Here is an 11,380-nt window from a genome sequence, read left to right as displayed (position 1 = left end):
GGGTCCTCTGTCCACTGTTCTCCAGGCAAAAATATTAGAGTGGGTTGTCACACCCTCCTCCAGGGGATCTTTCCCACCTGGACCTCAAACCTGCATCTCTTATGTGTCCTGAATTGGCCGGTGGGTTCTTTACCACTAGCACCACCCGGGGAAGCCACTGTAATACATACAAGCATTTATTTCAATATCCTAGTCCTTCTTTAGATAGAAAAAATTACAAGATATTTATTCTAAAAACTGTATTTGCCCAGATTCTTTGGAAGCCTCCTCCATGGCATACAGAATATTAAGCTTCTCCTTTTGCATTATAAATAAAATTGGAAACCTATTTCTTATATTAAAATATTCCCAGAAAAAAAAATTGTGCTCCCTTGCAAATCTTAAGCAAGCAAGGCATTGCCAAAATCATTAGAATAATGTAGAAAAGGCCAGAAATGCTTCCCCAACACCCTTCTCTTGCTTTTTCTATTCTCAGGAACCCAGTCCTGTTACTCCCCAGTCCTTGACCCTGACCCTGCAGTGGTTAAGCCCACCCAGAGATGAATCTCTAGCTGATGCCTGCCACCCAGGCTGTGAGCAGGAAGAGGCAGGTTGCCGAGGGAGCAGGAAAGCCTCTTCTGGATGAGGTCACGGGACAACCGTGACATCAGCTAGGGAAGAAGAGGGGCGGGGAGGGGAGGGCTGGGGGAGGGGAGCGAGGGAAGGGGAAATGTGGACATGAGCAAGGCAGTGAGGGAAGCCGGGACCGGTCCCAGCCTGGGCAGCTCTCCCTGGGGACCGCCAGCATCCTGAAAACCCGGCAAGGCTCCAAAGGGGAACTCGGGAGTGGGAGAAGCTCAGGGTCCATGTTTCTGGAGCCTGCCCGAGCTCTTTATGACACGTTATCTGGTGTGTCAAAAAAAAAAAAAGAATGTTTTATTCCATAAGAAAGAAAAACTTTGGCTGAATTGTTTGAATTATTAAGGCTCAGTCCAGCAGTTTCCAAGGGCTTTTGAACTTAGATTCTTTTACGGTTTTATAATCTCGTTCTTTTGGAAGCCTCTCTGAATTTTCTCCCAGTGTAGAAGAATAATGGTTCACCATTCCAAGATGTTTTTATGACAAGGTGATTTCCTCCCGGAGTTGGAGGTAAATTATGAGGTTGAAAATCTTGTTGCATCATGAAAGCACTAATATTTCATATTCATATAGAGTGCTTTACAATTTTCCGACTCCATTTCGTACTTCTTCTCATTTCATTCTCCCAAACACGTGGGGGAGGGTGGGAAGCTTAATCTTACTTGGCTCCGGAGATAAGAAACCCAGAGACAAGGCAGCCGAGGGCTTTGCCAGGACCCCTCAGGAAAAGGGCTTCTGTTTCAGGGTCACTGCTCTGCCCACTTGCCACCCGCCCCCCCACTTCCCAGCATGTGTCTCCACCACCAGGCTGCAAGTTTAAAGGTCTTCATCTTGTTACAGACGAGGACTCGGGGGCTGGACACCCAGGAGCCCACCGTAGCGCGTGTGCCTGCCATGCGTGTGCATATGCACCATGGGTATGTACACCCAGGGCGTGTAGAGTCACATGGGAGATTCCCCAGCTCTGAGCCCCCATACCTCCTTGCCTCTAGGCTTCCCATACATCCCACCACTCTGAACACTCCTTCTCCAGGGAGCAGCAGTGTGTCTGGAAAGAGTCATTTGTCTTCTTATAGTTGGAGATCAATATGGAACCTGGAAATCATCTTTGTTCTTTTCCTGTCTTTGTTCCAACGCCTTAAAACAGAGGCCCATGTATGTTGTGATTCAGTTATGAAAATTCCAACCTCTCTGTGGTCAGGGAGTAGAAGCTAAGTTAAAAATAGTTTCACATATTTCCAAGGCAACCTGTAAACAAAAGTACCCCATCCCTAGCCAGGCTCCAAGTTTCCGCCCAGTGCTGGGGGCCTCAGGTGTCAGAGAGGAAAGGGGAAGGGATCCTGTGAGCTGAGCGGGTCCTTGGGGCCGTCCTGAAAGTTGGTGCTGTTTTCCTCATTCCTTTATGCTGTCTTATTTTTTCCCCCAACTTATAATACATACGTGCCTCAACATTCTACTCTTATTCCTAAAATAAAGTGAATTTGGGTCTTTGCAAAATCAGTAAAATGTTTGCAGAAGCAACATTTTTTCTTTAACAGTGCAGGAATAAATAAAAAAGGAGCATGGTTGTGAAGAGCATTAAGAATTCCCATTACTTGAGTTTAGACTATAAGAAAAATGACCGGATATAAGACTAGATTAGAGAAAAAGATGTAATATTCTATTACTGGGTTTATAGCTAAATATAAAACCTGAGTACACTGCTCCCAGGCACTCGCCCTTGTCCATTCAAACCACTAATAAATGGTGAATTCCCTTAGTTTAAAGATTGTGACTCTCACCTTTAAGCTTTCATAGCTGTCGGAAGGGAGAAAATTAAAGCTACGTAGCCTCATCTATTATTTTCCAAAAGGGAAAAAAAAAAAAAAAGTCCATGAAATCTCTTGCAGAGAAGAGGGGAATTTCTTTCACGGGCATGACACACATCAATGTTTGCTCCCTCACGCAGGGAGAGCCTTATTTTGGAAAGACCTGGGGAGGGCAGGAAGGGGCTGTGGCGGTGGGTGGTTGGACCTTGGAGAAGACCTCAGCAGAGCAGACTCCATCCTAGGAGGCGGAGGTCTGGGCCATAGAGACCTAGAGCCACTTGCTTGTTGCAAATAAGACCCTCCAGTGAAACCAAACAAATGAGACCGCCAAGAATTTTTTTTTTCCTTGTTCCTAACTTTCCCATAAAAAGATTCAGGTAAATGTAGCATGACGAGCCAATTTAAGCCAATTTCAAAGTTATTTGAGTAATTGGTTATTAAGATAACAGTCTCAAATTTCAATTCAGCAATTATTGTCTTAAAGACACAGACTCCGGCATCAGGAGAAAAGTGGGTGTTTTAAAGGGAAAGAGCCCCGGTTTTTCTGGGGGATGTGCCTGGGAACAGGGGGTTTGCACTGGGACATTTTCCTTGTCTCAAGAAGGGGCTCAACTGTCCATGTGAGGAAGCATACAGAACACAACAGAACTGTGCTCCCAAACAAAGACCAAAACCGCACCCTTGTCTTGGTCTCATGAAGATCCAAGGCCCTGCCAAGTCTCTCTCACATGTACACACACTTGGGCACGTGTCCTCACCCCAAGCTGATCCCCGCAGAGGGACTTCTCCCTGTCCGCAGGAGACACCAGCCCAGCCGCACACAGTCTCCCAATGGGAAAGATGGCCTTGGCAGAGGTTCCTGGTGGAAGGCCAAGTTTGCCTTTCTAATGATGGGTGGAATTACCTCCAAAAAGCCTTACAGTAAAGAAACACAAAATGCTCAGCTGATTCCAGCTAATCAACCCCCTAGGATGAATGCCTTTCACCAATTATTATAAGCTACTAGGTAATCAGGGAACCCAGCCTGCAAGGATCTTACCTTTAGGCACTGGTGGCTGATAGTTTTTCTGAAACAAACACAGATCCTTGATCCTGGAAAGACTAGGGAAGCTAGACATCAAAGATGCAAAGTGACTTTTTAGGGATGGTAAAGGGTAGTAGGAGGTACTTCTGCCTGAAAGTCGGTCTCGGGCATCTACTGGGTACCAGGCAAGGCGTTTCAGATGAAATGACTCATCTACTTCTTGCAGAGATCCTAGAGAGCAGGGAATTTTAAGCGGGGAAACTGAGGATGAGAGAGCGTACGCAGCCTGTCCGAGGTCCTGGAGGTAAGGAGGGGTGCCTGGGGGCTGGAAGACGGGCACCACTCTAAACACCAAGCCCATGGTCACTAGAGTAGAGAGCAGGGGATGCCCTTTTTCTCCAGGAAGCCAATCTTCGGAGCCTGCTCCCAGGGCCAAGCAGGCTAATCTCAGAGCTTCATCATCTACGCATCCACCGAGGGTATAGACTCTCACTGGGGGCTAACACTGAACTCACAAGTCTACTTTGAATTAAGCATAAATGCCCACAAAAGGAGAAGTATTTCCAAAATAAACAATTTCAATTAACCTGCACAATTTTTAAAGGCACTGCCAATCTCTGAGGACGGGGGAGACCAGCTCCCCCATCACAGTGGGGTCCTCCACGCCTCTCACCGGAGGATGCAGGTCTCAACACCCAGCGCCTGTACGTCCCTGTCGTCACACTGCACCCTTCCGAGAGGACTCCCAGCCCAGGCGCAGCCCTTCAGGTGCAAAGCGGGCCGCCCTGAAGAACGAAGCGTCTCCGTGCAGAGAGGCACAGGGCTGCCCATGGGCACCGCCTCTACAAACGAGTCTCTGCCGTCGTTGCTGAGCAGAGCAGGCTACAGCGAGCGGATCGAGGGCCGTGAGGGCAGGCCAAGGGCCCTTCCCGCTTTCCTTACACCTGCCGCAGCAGCTGACACCTACTACATTTGTCATCGGAGAAAATTCTTTTCAGGTGGGCAGTTGAAAAAAGGGAGCCGTTTCCAGCAAATCCCGAACCGTGCAAACAGATGTTATTTGCCGGTTACACTCTCTCATCATCCCTCCTAATGCAATCCTTAGGAGCTTCTTCCCTGATCCACGCATTCCCAGACAGGGCCCCCCACAGTGTGGATTTTAAGACATATTTCCTGAGGAACTGCCGTGAGTGGATTTGAGGGCGGGTTGAGTGACACGGCCTCGGGTCAGCTGGGCAAAGGAATGAGAGATTTCAGCGGTTCAGACAGAGGCAGATGGACCAGCCGGTCTCACAGCTTACATCTCCTTTTAAAGAAGGATAGCAGGCAGCAGCATGCCCTCCAGTACCATCTATTTACTCTGTTAATCTTGAAAATTTTTTCAACCCTTTATTCAATTCAAACGATTATGGAGAAGGTCGATCACTGTAGTGCGTGCACACACACACTCACAAACATGCTCTCTCTCTCACACACACACACACACACACACTCGCTCACTCTCACCCACTCACACACACCCACTCACATCCCCACACACACACTCACTCAAACACACACACACTCACACACATACACTCACACACCCAGTCACATGCACTCTTATGCACACGTACTCACACTCACTCACATACACCCTCACACACACACATACACACACACACTGACATATACAGTCATTCACATACACCCTCACACATACACACACACACACATACTCACATACACATTCACACATGTACACTCACACACACACATACGCCCTCACACACACTCACATACACCCTCACACATACACACTCACACATGTACACTGACACACACACTCACATACTCCCTCACACACACACATGCTGACACACTCACATTCACCCTCACACACACACACAGTCATATATACCCTCACATACCCACTAACACACATGCATACACTGACACACATACTCATTCACATACCCCCTCACACACACTCATTCACATACACCCTCACACACACACACACACTGACATACACACTCTTATACACACAAACTTAATTTTGTGCTGTCATTTCCAAAAGAAGAGAAATTCATCCCGGGACAGAGACGTTTTGGGGAGAGCTGTGGACCCCAGGCAGCCTGGAGTAGCAGGCCAGGCCCTCTGGAGCCTTGAGCCCAGGCCCGTCGATGCCCGGCTTCTGAGTTTAGCAGGAGCAGCACGGCACCCATGGGGCGGCGCCCAGGGCCGAGGCCACCCGCCGTCCAGGACAGGAGAGAGCCCGCCAGTCCAGCCGCTCCAGGCTCCTGCCAGACTTTACAGAGCTCTCCCAGATCCGCAGGCTGGCACAGCGGGCTCCCCCACGAGGTCCCAGGAGAGGGTAAGGAGCCCATCGGGGCACCAGCAGACGCTGGACAGCATGCATTAAGGCCAGAACTGATTCCCTGCTGGCAACCCTGGCAGTCATCGGGAAGAACCACAGATCAATCAGAAACAGCAGCAGATCATGACACTGTCCTGTTACTACAGGCATGCATTATTTCACTTGTTCCAAGACAACTTGGACTCATGTTTTGTTTTAATTAGTTTTCTAAAATTTTGAATTACCTGAATATTCACATGCATTTGTAAGAAATGACACTGGAAGATCCCATATGCCCATTCCCAGCTTCCCCACTGGTATCACCTGGAAAAACTATAACATCACAGCCAGAAAAGTGACATGGAAACAGCCTTGTCCGTGGCTCCCAGCTATGTGGACCCCTTTCTTGTGCATGTGGGTGTTTAGTCTATATGATTTTATCACCTCTGTGAATCCACCACCACAGCCAAGGCCCAGCATCCATCACTACCGCCCTCAGGCTGCCCTTTCACAACCCCTCTTGGGCCACCCCCACCCCCAACCTCCACTTCCCACCCATGGCTGACCACCCATCTATTCTCACTTTTGGAATTTTGTCATTCCAAGAGTGTTAGGTATCAAACAGCAAATAATAGCATAAATATCATAAATAGCAATGCATCTCTACATGTATCAAACCAAAACAAAAAGAAGGTTTTATAAAGAGAATGAGACAGCATCTAACCTTTAGAGGTGGGTGTATTTTTCACTCAGCAGAATTCTTTGTAGATCCACATACTGTCAGTGAATATCAGTAATTTGTTCCCTTTTCTTATGAGCCACACTCCCTGGAATGGATGTACCGCAGTTGGGCTAACCATTCACTTTCTGAAGGACGTACAAGTGCGTATGGTTTACACAGCACTGCTGTTTCTAAGTGGAATGGAGCTCTGTACCCTCCACGCCTGGACCCGAGCTTCCTGGACCCTAGGCTCATCTTTCAGCACCCACATATGATGGAATGTTTTTTCAAACAGGCCAGCATGATGTCACTGCCTCTAATTCATAAACTGTCTTCACGTCTCTGGCTCACGATGCAAGAGAAGAAAAACCCCAAATGGAACACATCGAGTAATATGATCAGAAAGCTTAACCCTGGTTATTTCTAAAGTATGGAGAAAGTGGATTGTCAACTTCTTATTAAAAACATTTACTGTCTCCATGGAGAATTTTTTTAAAAAAATAAACCAGGGCAAAGGAAGGACACATGATGTAAGGTTTGGTGCAAAGGAGTTAATATCCTGTAAATTAGGACTCCTGGAATAGTTTAATTATGAAATGGGCAGGAGATCCTGTGAGCCTGTAGTCCAGTACCGCAAATGGGGCCTTTAATATTAAGTCCAAAAAATCATCCTCTCTTCCCCGGTCTCTCATGTGCCTTTAGACTAATTCTCGGCATTAGTATATTTGGCTCCAAGTTGGGTATGTGCTCGGCCTGACAGCGCTGGGAAGTGCCAAGGCATCAGATTTGCAGCTCACCAGAGAACGCTTCGCTGGTTCGCCATTTGTTTAAAGTTAGACAATCTCCTTCTAATTGGATTCAATTACGAGTGGTTGACAATCTTCATGGGACAACAACGGGCTTCCGGTGGCCCCCAGCAGGGCGACACAAGGTCTCACTGGGTCTCCTGGATCTGAGCTTTCCCGCTTCTGGGATTAAGGATGCGACGGTCTCTTGGTCTGCATCCGAGATCTACGGTCAGCTGTCTGCCAACACCCGCTCTGTGTTATGGCAACACCAGCAGAAAATGATGACATTGTCCTCGCATCCACAGACCAGGTGACGAGATACAAAGGCAGGAAAATGCAGGTATCAGAAAGGGAATGAGTGTGGCCAGTCAATGGGACTCTCTCATGGAAACCAAAAATTGAGCCTCTAAGACACAGAAAGCTCTTGTCAAGGCAAAAGCAATTTCTGGCATTTCTTCCATTCTCATGGCTTGTTTCTGAGCTAATTAGACCTGACCGTGGCTGACACCTATGGTAGAGATGACAGAAGCAGGGCCCACCTGAGGCAATGGGGTGCATTTTCAGAATTAATCTCAACCTGCCCTTTTGAAAACCACAGGAAAAGTGGGCCCAGAGTGAGTGGAGTATATGGCTCCACCACTCAGAGCAAGACCCACCCATGGGTGGGCTGTCTACTGGGTCTGGGGTTCTCTCTGGGAGGAATATTGGAAGAGACATGGGCCTGCCCTGAGGCAGAGAGGCAGGGGTTGGCCTCCCCTGACCACGGCCGTGGGAAGGCCCCGGCCTCCACCAGCCCCCAGGCAAAGTGACAGACAGGTTCTCAAGAGCTCTGGGCCAGGAGGAAGGGGCTCGATGCCGTGACCCCTGACCTGTGTCCCTGGGGACCAAGAGTCGTACACTGCCGAGAAGGTGACGAGACAGGGCTCTGAGCTGGAGGGGGCCTCTGGAAAGCCTCATGTTGAGAAGGTGGGCCAGGTCACAGCCAGGAGTAATAAGTGGGCAATTCCACCAGGGCTGTGCCAGGCGGGGAGGCCTCATTCCTGCATGAGGGCCCCAGATTACAAGGGCTCGGGCCGAGTTCCCCCATTTCAAGACCAACAGCATCAAACTACGGGGTCCTCGACCTTGACCCATCTAGACGCTCTTCACACGTAGCCTTGGCTTCAAGGATGTGGGTACCTGTGAAACACAAATGGGGCCATGGAGATACCAAAGTCAACCCCCGGTGCGTGGGGTGAGCACACCTGGTCCCCTTAAAGCGAGGGTCCCCACGGGCTGTTCTGCAGAGAGAGGGACCCAGCTTGGTCCAGGCCCAGGCCCAGTCCCAAGGGGCCGCTAGGACGAAGGGAAGGAAGGGCGATGAAACAGGCCTCCTCTGCTGACAGAGTCTTCCCAGGCTGTGGCCAGAGCAGGAAAGCTGCCCCTTCCTGCCCTCCCCACCCAGAGGCCACTGGAAAGGCCCCGCGGAAGGGACGCGGTCCAGTGGAGGCACGTGGTCACATGAGAGGGACGGCCCCGGTGGCCGCTGCAGCTCGGGAGCCCGAGAACCGGTCACGTGGTCTGCGCCCCCAGCCGGCAGGGTGTGCCTCCCCTGATCACCGCCGTCACCACCAGTAGGAGACTGGCTCCCCCCGCTGTCAGCGGCTTCTGGCCTGGTTAACCCTTGCTGCTCCAGCCTCAGACCCTGCTCCTGGGGCCATCGGATGCTCTGAAACCTTGCCGGGGCGGCGGGGGACGTAAGTACCCAGCTGAGCTGTCTCCGTGAGTTCCACTGGGCAGCTGCCTGCGCCTGGAGCCTTCGCAGGCCGACGCCCTCCCTGACGGGCAACGTCCAGCGCACACTTGTCCTTTGAGGGGCAGAAAGTGCTGAAGGACCCGTCCGGGGCCCCCAGGGGCTTCCCATGTCCGTGGAGGGACCACCGGAAAGGGTGTCGCCTATTCCAGCCAAGGGGGGAGGGCCACCCCTCAGCCCCCAAGAGGAAGCCTGAGACCCTGAAGGTGGCGGCCTCGGAGGACACAGGTGGGCCCAGCTGAGCCGCCTCTGGTCCGGGTGCACTGGGACCCCAGGGCCCTTGCGTGGAATCCTAAGGGCGAGAAATGCTAACCGAGGCCAGAGGCTTAGGGGCCCGAGTCTGAGCGTGGCCAGGGGGTGGGGAGCTGTGTCTTCACCGGGCCCTGGGGAGAGACCGCAGGGCCCACTTGGCCGCGTGCCCCCCACCATCACCCCCAGCCCCGAGGACGCGTGGCGTGGCCCTCCCCTCCCCGCAGCAAGATGTCCCCGCCCTCCCCTCTCAGGTGACCTTCCAGAAACCCGAAGCGCAGTGCTCAAGGTCCCCGGAGGTCCAATCCCCCGTTCTCCCGGAGCTGTCCCTTCTTTAACAGTGAAAAAAAAGTGTTAAAACGTGTGCTATTTAAAGCGATAAGACGTCCATGTCTCCAGCCGCAGACACTCCACCGTTGCTTCCAGCCTTCCACGCTGTCTGACAAGGACGCGGTGACCTTGACGGCTGTCTGCTGCCGTCACAGCAGGAGCCCCGGCGCCCTCCTTCACGCTCCCATGGCTCAGGCCTCCACCCCGCGCGGGAAGCCAGCGCTTGCAGGTTACCCCATCGCGGAGCTCGGGGCTCCAGGGGCTGCAGGGCTAACGAGGCCCCAGGTGGTCCGAGGAGTCGGCGCCCGGGATGAGGGACCCCCCAGCCCCCTGTGTCCCCCAGGTGTGTGGGGGCCCAGGTGCCAGCCCCAGGGAAAAGGGAAAATTGCAAAATTTGCTGCTGCTAAATCAACCCCATTAAAAATGGCAATTACCCAGCTTCCAGGGGAGGCGACAGCTCCCAGGGCCGGTTAATGAGAAAACCTCGTCTGTTCTTGGCCATTCCTTCCCCAAGCAACGCTTGGCCTCCTCGGGTCACCGGTAGACCCAGGTGGAGGAGAGCCCCATGAGAGAGGACACACCTCATGCACAAATGTCAGGGTTTACAGACGCCCTGGGGGAGCCTCCTTGCAGGGACCATGTCATCTCCAGTGAGGGATTCCTGCTCCACAATTAAAGGTCAGTTTCTGTGGCCTGAGAAGAATGTACGGGGTGACCGAGGCACCAGGTCTGGGGCTCACCCTGGGCTGGCTCTGTGACCAAGGCCTCAGTCTCCTCACCTGTGAAATGGGGTTGTCGTAGAGTTGACCCCATGGAGCTGAGAGGCAACTCCCCTCCCAGCACCCAGCACGGGGTGAGACCACAATAGGTTCTCTTTCTTCCTTTATCTGGGAGGCCCGTGGTTCACAATGTACCCACTAAATGTGCTGTGAATAGCTTAGGACCAATACTTATATTCTTGCCTTTATCTGTCTCATCGTCATGATCAGTTGTGTCCAACTCTTTGTGACCCCATGGACTGAAGCCCACCAGGCTCCCTGTCCATGGGATTCTCCAGGCAAGAATACTGGAGTGGGTTGCCATGCCCTCCTCCAGGGGATCTTCCCGACCTAGAGAGCGAATCCACGTCTCTTGTGTTCTCTGCATTGGCAGGGTAATTCTTTACCACTGCACCACCTGAGAAGTCTTTATTTGTATCTGTCATTTATTCAGTCCACAAACATCTATGGTGGCCCAAAAGATAATTTCTTCTTAATGAAGTGTATAGTTCAGTGTGAAGGCCTTGATTCAAGAAATAAAGTAAAAGCTAAACAGTGAGGTTTTAGGGTTTTTTTTCGGTTTTTGTTGTTTTTTTTTTGCTTTTTTCAGGTTAGTAGAAAAGGCAGCCTCTGATGATGGTTAGAGTCTGGCAAAGTGGATTCAGGTCCTCGTGTTACTTGACATCATCAACTGGGCAAATACTTGGCTGGAATATTATATGGTAATACGTAAAGTCATAAAAATTGATGTATTATTTGCTACACGAAAGAGTCTGACCCTGTAGGTTTACTCCAGTTCAGATGATAGGGCAGAGAATGCATAATTGTACAAAAAAGTGAATTTGGATCCTTGCAGGGAGGTGAGCAGAAGGTCTCAGGGATAAGGACTGACAGGCTAGGTTTCTGACCTTCACTTGGCAACCATGATCGTGGGTGTGATACACACATCTGTTG

This window comes from Cervus canadensis, chromosome 8, assembly GCF_019320065.1.
Source record: "Cervus canadensis isolate Bull #8, Minnesota chromosome 8, ASM1932006v1, whole genome shotgun sequence".
Classification (NCBI taxonomy): Eukaryota; Metazoa; Chordata; class Mammalia; order Artiodactyla; family Cervidae; genus Cervus; species Cervus canadensis.
The sequence above is the reverse complement of the archived record's forward strand: the minus strand, read 5'-3'. Positions refer to the sequence as shown.